Source organism: Bufo bufo, chromosome 10, assembly GCF_905171765.1.
Source record: "Bufo bufo chromosome 10, aBufBuf1.1, whole genome shotgun sequence".
Lineage (NCBI taxonomy): Eukaryota > Metazoa > Chordata > Amphibia > Anura > Bufonidae > Bufo > Bufo bufo.
This window is the reverse complement of record NC_053398.1, coordinates 10,871,584-10,884,082: the sequence shown is the minus strand read 5'-3', so window position 1 is coordinate 10,884,082 and position 12,499 is coordinate 10,871,584.

Here is a 12,499-nt window from a genome sequence, read left to right as displayed (position 1 = left end):
AGGAGGCAGTATTATAGTAGTTATATTCTTGTACATAGGAGGCAGTATTATAGTAGTTATATTCTTGTACATAGGAGCAGTATTATAGTAGTTATATTCTTGTACATAGGAGGCTGTATTATAGTAGTTATATTCTTGTACATAGGAGGCTGTATTATAGTAGTTATATTCTTGTACATAGGAGGCTGTATTATAGTAGTTATATTCTTGTACATAGGAGGCAGTATTATAGTAGTGATATTCCTGTATATAGGAGGCGGTATTATAGAAGTTATATTCTTTTATGAAAGGGTAGTAGTAGCAGTAGTAGTTGGCCCTGGCTCACAGCCAGCTACCATTTCAGTAGAGAAGTGGCCAAACATGTGGCTTTCTTGGTTCGGACAGGGCTCCACCTGTTCACCAGATCGGTGGGAGTCTCAGCTGTCAAACCCACAGATATCTATATTTTCTTACATTAAATACCACAGGAATTCTCCGCCACTCCATATTATTCATCTTATGAATAATTTTCTGCCCCCTAACTTTGTTTTTCAAGGTAGGCAGCACAAATACAGCTCTGCTCTCCGGATTCTCGTGACTTGGAGGAATGTGGTCACGTCTGAGTGGTGGAACCCCGTCGCGCTCGGTAATCCATCCTTCAGTCTTGCCTTCATCTCAGCATTACATTGTGATGAAAACTGAGCTTTTAATTGTTTTCTGTAGGTGTAGGGACGAAAGCTGACAAATGTTTATCCAGGATGTGGGATTGTTCTCTTCCCGGAGTTCAGTGATTGTTCACTTTGCCGGTGAAGCTGCGGTGACAGCACAATACAGGATCTGTCCGTCAGGCTCCACGCTCAGTGTCACACTATGAGCAAACCACAAGTGGTATACTTGTGGCAACAGAAAAGAGTTTCCCCTCAATTTATCTCTTGTGCACACAAATAGTGGGGACGGCTAATAGTGCAAGAATGCCGGTACACACGACCCACGCCCTGAGCCTGCGGTTTTAAGTTTGTATTTACAAAATGTAAGGTAATATTCATTTTGTGGGTTCTCAAAACCTGACATGTAACTTGAAGCTACAGGAGCACCCCATCTACCCTGTGGGCTTTAGGGCGCTCATGCACACGACTGTATGTATATTGCGATCCGCAAAAAACGGATCTTCAAAAAATCTGCATTCCACGAATGGAACAGCCGGCCCCTAATAGAACAGTCTTATCCTTGTCTGTAATGCGGACAATAATAGGTCATGTTCCATTCTTTTGCGGAACAGACATACGGAAATGGAATGCACACAGAGTAACTTCAGTTTTTTTTGTGGACCCATTAAAATGAATGGTTCCGCATACAGTCCGCAAAAAAACGGAACGGACACGAGAAAAAAGTACGTTCATGTGCATTAGCCCTTATTCACACAGTCAGTGTTTGCTCAGTAATTTCCATCAGTGATTCTGAACCAAAACCAGGTGCGGCTCTAAACACAGAACAGGAGCAGATCTTTCCCTTATACCTTATGTCTGTCAAGGCTCCAATCCTGGTTTTGGCTCAAAATCACTGATGGAAAACACTGAACTAACACAGACATTTGAGTAAGGCCTTAATAGAGTCTTCCATTCCTCCCAACCGTCCCGGATCTGGCGGGACAGTCCCGGATTTTAGAGGCTGTCCCGCGGTCCCGGTTCGGGGGAGGTATGTCCCACTCTCTGGCAGCTGTCTCTCCTTCCTTAGGAAGCAGAGACAGCTGCCTGTAATGATAAAGCAGGCTCCCTGCTCCATCATTCCTCCCCCCTGTCTGCGCTCTACACTGCAGGTCTGGGCAGGGGGCGGGGCCGGCCAGGAGCTCTATGTATAATCCCACTGCTGCTGCTGGGGAACGAGATGAGTATGTGGAGTCTTTGTTTTTTTTTTGTTTTTTTTACTGCCTGTGAAGGGGTCACAATCCTGGGCATATTACGGTGAGGGGACACAGCTGGGCATATTACTGTGAGGGGGCATAACTGGGCATATTACTCTGAGGGCGCACAGCTGCACATATTACTGTGAGGGGGCACAACTGGGCATATTACTGTGAGGGGGCACAACTAGGCATATTGTAGTGAGGGGGCACAATCCTGGGAATATTACTGTGAGGGGGCACAACATGGCATATTACTGGGAGTGGGCACAACATGGCATATTACTGGGAGGGGGTACAGCTGGGCATATTACTGTGAAGGGGCACAATCCTGGACATATTACTGTGAGGGGGCACAATCCTGGACATATTACTGTGAGGGGGCACAACATGGCATATTACTGGGAGGGGGCACAATAGGCATATTACTGTGAGGGGGCACAACTAGGCATATTACTGTGAGGGGGCACAACTAGGCAAATTACTGTGAGGGGGCACAACTAGGCATATTACTGTGAGGGGGCACAACTAGGCATATTACTGTGAGGGGGCACAACTAGGCATATTACTTTGAGGGGGTATAACTAGGCATATTACTGTGAGGGGGCACAACTAGGCATATTTCTGTGAGGGGGCACAATCCTGGGCATAGTACTGGGAGTGGGCACAACTGGGCATATTACTGGGAGTGGGCACAACTGGGCATATTACTGTGAGGGGGAGCAACTGGGCATATTACTGTGAGGGGCACATATCTGGACATAACTACTGTGAAGGGGCACATATCTAGGCATTGCTACTGTGAGAGGGCACATATCTGGGCATCGCTACTGTGAGGGGGCACATATCTGGACATAACTACTGCGAAGGGGACACATATGTGGGCATTGCTACTGTGAGAGGGCACATATCCGGGCATCTCTACTGTGAGGGGGCACATATCTGGGCATCGCTACTGTGAGGGGGCACATAGCTGGACATAACTAATGTGAATGGGGCACATATCTGAGCATCGCTACTGTGAGGGGACACACATTTGAGCATAGTACTGTGAGAGGGAACATATCTGGGCATAACTACTGTGAGAGGGCACATATCTGGGCATCACTACTGTGAGGGGGCACATATCTGGACATAACTACTGCGAAGGGGGCACATATGTGGGCATTGCTACTGTGAGAGGGCACATATCCGGGCATTGCTACTGTGAGGGGACACACATTTGAGCATAGTACTGTGAGAGGGCACATATCTGGGCATAACTACTGTGAAAGGTCATAAAGGGGGAATAATTACTATTTGGGAGTATTTAGGGGACTTGGATTCGGTGTTTCGTTATGTTTTGTGGGCAGAGTTAAAGGCGTGGCCTATTGCAGAAAACATTTGCACATAGTGTCCCTGTTCCTTCTTTTCAAAAGTTGGGAGGTATGGTCTTCTTATGTGGCAGAAGGACCTTTGGGTTCCTTCAGACACCAGGACCCTTGTGTAACTGCTTCCACTGCAGTAATTATAGCTATATGACAACCTTTGAGGCCCCCTTCAGCACAACCCAACATGACCACAGACCACGCACCTGACCCATGCACAACGCAAAACGGACAAGAATAGGACAGGACTCATAATTTTGCGGAGCAACGGATGCGGACAGCACACAGAGTGCTGTCCGCATCTTTTGCAGACCCATTGAAATGAATAGTTCCGTATACGGACCATATGGGGAACGCAGAAAACGGCCCTTATACGGAACGCAAAATAAGTTCGTGTGAAGGAGCCCTTACCCTTAATCTGTAATATGCTGCTGGGCATCTACCATTACATCACCCGGTAGAGTCGACATAAGGGGGGGGGGGGGGGGCTTATATTTACCGGGGATTCAGTGGAATTCATTTTTAATTAGGTTAATAGACAGGACCTATCAGATTTCTTGGCAGACGTCTCGCAGCTTGTGTGTGTACAGTGACTTCTTTGATTTTGAGAATAATTAGCCAGGGCGGACATCGGCTGCCTGCGGCGTGAGTCATCGCCCTGCAACACAGGAAAATATATCCTCAGTCATGGAGACGCGGCTGAATCACTTCTCTAAACAATTCACTGCAAACATATGGCCATAGGGAAGATGTCAAATAGAAGGCCGGTTTCTATGGAATTGCTTCAAACAGAAACTTCGGATATGTCCCTATGTGTCAGAGAGAAAGTAAACCAGAGCATCGTCCTGGCAGGAATGCCGCTCTGTATGAGTCACTATAAAATGCAGAAATCATTCTCCTCTTAAGGGTTATATCTCATGATTAATGTAAAAAATGAAAATCGGAGATCATATAGGACATGACAACCTCTTCCTAACGAAGCTAGAACCAGTCCTGTACCTCACATTGATCCAGAGATCTCCACATTCATTGCTCCACTTGTTCTGATTTATTTTAAACTGGGGGCGTGTCCTTTCTAGAGAGGGCGTGTCCTTTCTCGAGAGGGCGTGTCCTTTCACGAGAGGGCGTGTCCTTTCTCGAGAGGGCGTGTCCTTTCTCGAGAGGGTGTGTCCTTTCTCGAGAGGGCGTGTCCTTTCTCGAGAGGGCGTGTCCTTTCTGCTGCTGGTGGTGGCAGTTAATGGGTAGAACTGAGCAGGTGCTTCCATCTCTGTGAGCAGGACAGAGAAATTAGAAAAAGAGCCAACAGCAGGGGGAGCAAAAAAAGATAGATTTCAGTGAGTTACTCAGTAGCTATAATACATTTTTAATTACATGCAAAAGTATTCAGATCCAGGTCCTCTTTTGAAACCTGTAGAATATTATTCGTGGGACAACCCCTTTAAACATGTAGGAGAGACTAGAAAACTATATCAAAGGGTTAAATAATTGCACCAGCTATACCGCCCTGAGATCATGGTGCAGAGGTCCTCCATATTGCTACTGCCTCTTCAATAAGCTGGTGGGGTCAGGCTGTGGCCACCCGGCCCTGGAGAGTCTGCCGCCTACACTAGTATTATGCATGGGGATGGGGCCTACTATAGATTTTGCACTTGAGGCCAAGAGCTTCAGGAAGTACAGTTTGAAGGAATCCCAGCATATGTTAAAGGGGAGCCCCAGCCCAACATTTTATATTGCTCTACAAAGTGCAATCCAAAGCTGCAGCCGTGGTCTCCCAGTCAGCTTCTCAGCCTACAAACCCGTGTCATTACAATATGTTCTCTGGACTGGTTGTCCACCTTAGGAGAGTCTTTTGGCCAGACCCCCCTCACATCGCTGGATTTGCAGAGGGAAGACTACTTACCTGCTCTCCGCCATCATGTTCTAGGTCCTTCGGTCCCACGCTGTCACTGTCTGGTTTTGCTCATCAACATCAGGTCTGACAGGGGGTCGCAGCTGTAAAATCATCAAGTCAATGGGTCACGTGATGCATGGGGGACTGTCATTGGCTGCATCAGCACATGTGACCCAATCAAACCGTATATTGACCAGAGCAGGACAGAAGGGGACAGACAGAGCCAGAAGCCGGTGGTGGGGAGCAGGTAAGTAACATGGGGGGTCTAGCTGAAAGGCTACCCAGAAGGTGGACGACCCCTTTAAACCTAAAGTCTATACCATCCACTGACTAGACCAATTCTACAGGATTAATGGGCACATTCAATGCCCGCCATTGTTACCCACAGTGGGCAGATTGATATTCGTTGCAGAAGAGCGCTGGGGATATTTCAAACAAACTGGTTACTATGGATACGCTGCCTAGCAACCACATACTTTTAAATGAGATTGTCAGATGTGTTCATAGCAACCAGTCTGTCTCAATATAAAAAATCTGTCTGCCTGCAGTCACCCCTAGGTGGCGCTCACTGCATATGGATTTATACTGAACATATGGCGATGTCCGCCGGCGCCATATTCTTTTACATTGTGAAGAACTTTGACCCATGACACATCCATCAGGTGGGACAGGACAGCCAATTGAGACATTTCAGCACATGGACATACCCCCTACCTTATAAATAAACCTGACCTAGCCGCCATTTTACATTCAGTGTTTTGCCAGTGTACGGAGAGGTTGCTGTGTGGAGCAGGGACACCAAACGCCATCTAATAGGGCCACAAAAGTCCTTTTAAGCACTAGTATAGGTGTGCTATCGATAGGTGTGATACACAGAGGGGTGCGATATACTTATAATATACACTCGCCTAAAGAATAATTAGGAACACCTGTTCTATTTCTCATTAATGCAATTATCTAGTCAACCAATCACATGGCAGTTGCTTCAATGCATTTAGGGGGGTGCTCCTGGTCAAGACAATCTCCTGAACTCCAAACTGAATGTCAGAATGGGAAAGAAAGGTGATTTAAGCAATTTTGAGCGTGGCATGGTTGTTGGTGCCAGACGGGCCGCTCTGAGTATTTCACAATCTGCTCAGTTACTGGGATTTTCACGCACAACCATTTCTAGGGTTTACAAAGAATGGTGTGAAAAGGGAAAAACATCCAGTATGCGGCCGTCCTGTGGGCGAAAATGCCTTGTGGATGCTGGAGGTCAGAGGAGAATGGGCCGACTGATTCAAGCTGATAGAAGAGCAACGTTGACTGAAATAACCACTCGTTACAACCGAGGTCTGCAGCAAAGCATTTGTGAAGCCACAACACGCACAACCTGGAGGCGGATGGGCTACAACAGCAGAAGACCCCACCGGGTACCACTCATCTCCACTACAAATAGGAAAAAGAGGCTACAATTTGCACGAGTTCACCAAAATTGGACTGTTGAAGACTGGAAAAATGTTGCCTGGTCTGATAAGTCTCGATTTCTGTTGAGACATTCAAATGGTAGAGTCCGAATTTGGGGTAAACAGAATGAGAACATGTATCCATCCTCTGATGGCTACTTCCAGCAGGATAATGCACCATGTCACAAAGCTCCAATCATTTCACATTGGTTTCTTGAACATGACAATGAGTTCACTGTACTAAAATGGCCCCACAGTCACCAGATCTCCACCCAATAGAGCATCTTTGGGATGTGGTGGAACGGGAGCTTCGAGCCCTGGATGTGCATCCCTCAAATCTCCATCAACTGCAAGATGCTATCCTATCAATATGGGCCAACATTTCTAAAGAATGCTATCAGCACCTTGTGGAATCAATGCCACGTAGAATTAAGGCAGTTCTGAAGGCAAAGGGGGGTCCAACACCGTATTAGTATGGGGGCACTAATAATTCTTTAGGTGAGTGTACTTTCTAACATAGAAAGTATATTATAGTGCATTTGTATTGTGCAGCAGATGTGTGCGGTTCTGCTGATATACCGCCACTATATAGAGGGACAAACGCTATTGGAACTAATAATTTCTACTGGTGTAATATACCAGTTGCCCCTCAAAAAAACTGATTGAGGCAGGGGTGTTATATACCAATAATATACTTTCTATATAGTGCACTTAGGTAGTGCAGCATTTGTTTGCAGTTTTGCTGCGTTACTGCAGCTACACAGAGTGACAAACACTATTGGAACAAATAATTGTGATATACCAGTTACCCCCCCCCCCCCCCCCCAAAAAACTGATTGAGACAGGGGTGGGATATACCTTCTTCCACAAATACTGCTCTTCTCTAGGGACTTTTGTCACAAGCTCATTTTGAAAATGACAGGCAGAGGAAGAGGCAGGCCATTCCGCAGGGGTGGTAGGGGTCGGGCAGGTGCACCAGGCTGGAACCTAAGTGGGAAGTTGCAGAAGGTGCGTGCGATTACGTCAAAGGATGCTCCAGACTTGGTTGAGTGGCTCACTCAGCCTTCCGCTTCTGCACCCTCCTCATCCTCTGTATCTGCACCCTCCTCACTCTCTGCTGTGTGCACCCCCAAAGACACCACCACATCCCCTCCCTTCGAGTCAGAGGAATTATTTTCCCATCCATTCCCAGACCTTACCGATGCGCAGCCATTCTTGACATCGGATCAGGAAGAGGAGGTATCAACAGTCGCCAAGCAGCGGTCTGACGACAGTACCCAGATCAGCCCAAGGAGGGTGGTCCCCGCTGTTACTGCCTACTCCGAGATCTCTAAAGTCAGTGGTGGGGAAGGTGACGATTATGACGTGTCGATGGACGTCACGTGGGTGCCCACAAGAGAGGAAGAGGAGGGGAGATCAGAGGGAGAGACGGAGCAGCAGATAGGGAGAAGGAGGAGAAGCAGGCAGAGCTTGCAGGGCACAGGAGGCAAAAAGAAGACTGCAAATGTATCTGGAGCAAGCCATCCACCATGCACGGTCACATCTGGCGCTCCCAGGATGCCGGCACATGGCTCCGCAGTGTGGGCTTTTTTTAACGTATCAGCTGCTGACAAGTGTTGCCATCTGCAGCCTGTGCTGTCAACGCATCGCGGTAAGCCCAACACTCACCTAGGGACGACCGCCTTAAGAAGGCACCTGGCCTCCCATCACCGAGCCCAGTGGGAGCAACGCCGTCAAAACCCACAAATCCACACTCCCGATGCTCCCGTCCTGCCTCTTCTCTCTCCTCCCATTTGTCACTCCACCTTCCTCTGTGCCGTCGTTGTGTTCATCTGGCAAAAGGCAGGCTTCCGTGGCCTAAATGTTTGAGCAAAAAAAGATGATGACGCCGGATAACCCTCTTGCCCAACGGCTGACCGCTGGCTTGTCGGAACTGCTAGCCCGCCAACTACTGCCATATAAACTCGGGAGGCCTTTAGAAAATTTGTGGCCATTGGCACACCGCAATGGAAGGTCCCCGGAAGGAAATATTTCTCCCAGAAGGGCATCCCAGAGCTATATGGCCACGTTCAGCGGCAAGTTAATATATCTCTGGCACACAGTGTCAGTGCCAAGATACATCTGACCACAGACACGTGGTCTAGCAAACACGGGCGGGGAAGGTACATAACTTTTACTGCCCACTGGGTGAACCTTCTGACGGCCATCAAGCATGCAACCCGTGGCACCCGTGTGGATTTGGTGTTACCGCCACGTATTGCATGCAGGCCTGCCTCTTCTTCTCCTCCTCCTACATCTCCTCCTCGGCAGACTCCTCCTTTTCCACTGCTACCGTCTCTTCCGCTGCGCCCCCCAGAACCTATTCGACGTGCCAGGTGAGACATTGCCATTCTGTGCTGCGTCTGTTGTGCCTGGAAGCCAAGAGTCACACCGGTCCTGCACTGGTTTCAGCTTTGTGGTCACAGGCTGATCAGTGGCTAACACCTCTCAATTTGACAGTTGGTAAAGTGGTGTGCGACAATGGTGCCAATCTGCTGAGTGCACTGAAACAGGGCAAAATGAGACAAGTGCCGTGCATGGCACACGTCCTGAACTTAGTTGTGCAGCGATTTGTTCCCAAATACCCCGGGGTACAGGATGTCTTGCGGCAGGCCGGGAAAATCTCTGGCCATTATAGAAGATCTTTCACGGCCATGGCTCGCCTCGCTGACGTTCAGCGGTGACACCACCTGCCCGTCAGATGTCTGATTTGTGACTGCCTGACGTGATGGAACTCCACCTTGTATATGTTTCATGAGCTGCTCCAGCAGAAACGTGCAGTTAACGACTACCTGTACGAACTCTGCGGCAGGACAGGTTCTGGGGAGCTTGGTTTATTTTCACCGCACCAGTGGCTGCTCATGCGCGACACATGCAAACTTCTGCGCCCATTTGATGAGATCACCAAACTGGTCAGTCGCAGCCAAGTCGCCATCAGTGACATCGTATCTTACGCCTTCTTTCTGGAGCGTGCATTGCGTCGTGTCATTGATCAAGCCGTCGAGGAGCAGGAAGATGAGGAAGTCGCAATGCTGGATAAATTCCCAGGGGGGCTACTCCATCTGAGACAAGTCAGCAGGAGTCTGAAGAGAAGTCAGAGGAGGATGGTGCCGGAGCAGAGGAGGAGCAAGAAGAGCATCCTTTAAAGGGCTTCTGTCAGCCCACTAAACCGTTTTTTTTTTTTTTTGCTTAATAATAACCCCTACACTGCGATTTATCCATACATAAGTAAAATAAGAATTTTGGTTCAGTAGAATTTGCTAAAACCCTATTTTTATAATATGTAAATTACCTTGCTACCAGCAAGTAGGGCGGCTACTTGCTGGTAGCAGCCGCATCCTCCGATGGTAATGACGCCCCCTCTGCTTGTTGATTGACAGGGCCAGCGGACGGGATCTTTCTCCGCTGGCCCTGCCTGTTTTCATTCAATATCTGGCGCCTGCGCCGCGGCCGTACCTATCTTCAATCGGCGCAGGTGCACTGAGAGGCGGCCACTCACTCGGCCGCTTCATCCTCAATGCGCCTGCGCCGATGACGTCACATCTACACCCGGCGCAGGCGCATTGAGGATGAAGCGGCCGAGTGAGTGGCCGCCTCTCAGTGCGCCTGCGCCGATTGAAGATAGGTACGGCCGCGGCGCAGGCGCCAGATATTGAATGAAAACAGGCAGGGCCAGCGGAGAAAGATCCCGTCCGCTGGCCCTGTCAATCAACAAGCAGAGGGGGCGTCATTACCATCGGAGGATGCGGCTGCTACCAGCAAGTAGCCGCCCTACTTGCTGGTAGCAAGGTAATTTACATATTATAAAAATAGGGTTTTAGCAAATTCTACTGAACCAAAATTCTTATTTTACTTATGTATGGATAAATTGCAGTGTAGGGGTTATTATTAAGCAAAAAAAACAAAAACGGTTTAGTGGGCTGACAGAAGCCCTTTAAACTTTTCAGGGATCCCTGGTGTTGTCCGTGGCTGGGGGGAGGAGACCGAGGACGACATTCTCCTGGGCGATGAGCAAGAGCCAGGCCACTCCACCGCTTCCAGTTTAATGCAAATGGAGACCTTCATGCTCCAGTGTTTGAAAAGGGTCCCCTGTATAAAAAGCATAAAGGGCAAGGACCAGTACTGGGTGGCAACGTCTTTAGACCCCTGGTACAAAAACGAAATGGCGGACATGTTACCAGCATGCAGGCCTTGCTTCGAGAAATGCTGCATTCTGCTTTTGCGGACGCTGGCAGAGGAATTTCCACTCAGAGAAACAGTTGCGGGTACCAATCCAACAGCGCATGCAAGAAGAGGGCGGTTTGAAGATGTGTTGGTCACTTCGGATATGAGATCATTCTTGCAGTCAACCCATCGACAGCCGCCCTCCGGATCCAGCCTCAGGGAACGCCTAGACCGACAGGTGTCCGACTACATCAGGTTAACGGCCGATGTGGACGCTCTGAGAAGCGAGGAACCCCTGGACTACTGGATGTGCAGGCTTGACCTGTGGCCAAAGCTGAAACAATTTGCCATGGAACTCTTGGCTTGCCCCTCGTCCAGTGTCCTGTCCAAAAGGACGTTCAGCGCAACAGGGGGGGATCATGACCGATAAGCGCACTCACCTAGCTCACGACAGTGTGGACTACCTCACATGTGACAAGTCGACCACGTTTAATTGAATTTCTTCATGACAGCCCACAAATATCCGCCACCAACCAGAACAAATAATGGTCCCTATCTTAGGTAAATACAGTGGCATAAAAGGCCTTTTCTGTCCGTTGAATGCCTAATGTTTTGGGCCTCGGAGGAATTCAACACCTGTGACGACCACGTGTTTCAACTATTATCATTAGGTTTTTTTTCAAGAGGGGGGATTTCGTTAGCCATGTTTTTAATCCAATTTTATATTTTTAGTTTTTTTAAACATATGTATTTGACCTGTATTTGTACTGGTCTGCTGTAAAATTGATATCCAATGACTCTGTAATCTACCTCCAGCCACATACATACTTGTTCTTTTATGTACGCTGAATGCATAATTTCTGGGGCTTGTAGTACACTGGCCTGCTATAAAATTGATATCCAATGACTGTGTAATCTACCTCCAGCCACAAACTTACTTGTTCTTTTATGTACGCTGAATGCATCATTTTTGGGGCCTGTAGTCCACTGGCCTGCTGTAAAATTGATATCCAATGACCGTGTAATCTACCTCCAGCCACATACTTGTTCTTTTATGTACGCTGAATGCATAATTTTTGGGGCCTGTAGTACACTGGCCTGCTATAAAATTGATATCCAATGACCGTGTAATCTACCTCCAGCTGCCACAAACTTACTTGTTCTTTTATGTACGCTGAATGCATCATTTTTGGGGCCTGTAGTCCACTGGCCTGCTGTAAAATTGATATCCAATGACCGTGTAATCTACCTCCAGCCACATACTTGTTATTTTATGTACGCTGAATACATAAATTTTGGGGCCTGTAATACACTGGCCTACTATAAAATTGATATCCAATGACCGTGTAATCTACCTCCAGCCACATACTTACTTGTTCTTTTATGTACGCTGAATGCATAATTTTTGGGGCCTGTAGTCCACGGGCCTGCTGTAAAATTGATATCCAATGACTGTGTTATCTACCTCCTGCTACATATTTAGTTCTTTTCTGTACGCTGAATGCATAATTTTTGGGGCCTATGGTCCACTGGCCTGCTGTAAAATTGATATCCAATGACCGTGTAATCTACCTCCAGCCACATACTTACTTGTCCTTTTATGTACGCTGAATGCATAATTTTTGAGGCCTGTAGTCCACTGGCCTGCTGTAAAATAGATATCCAATGACCATGTAATCTACCTCCAGCCACAAACTTACTTGTTCTTTTATGT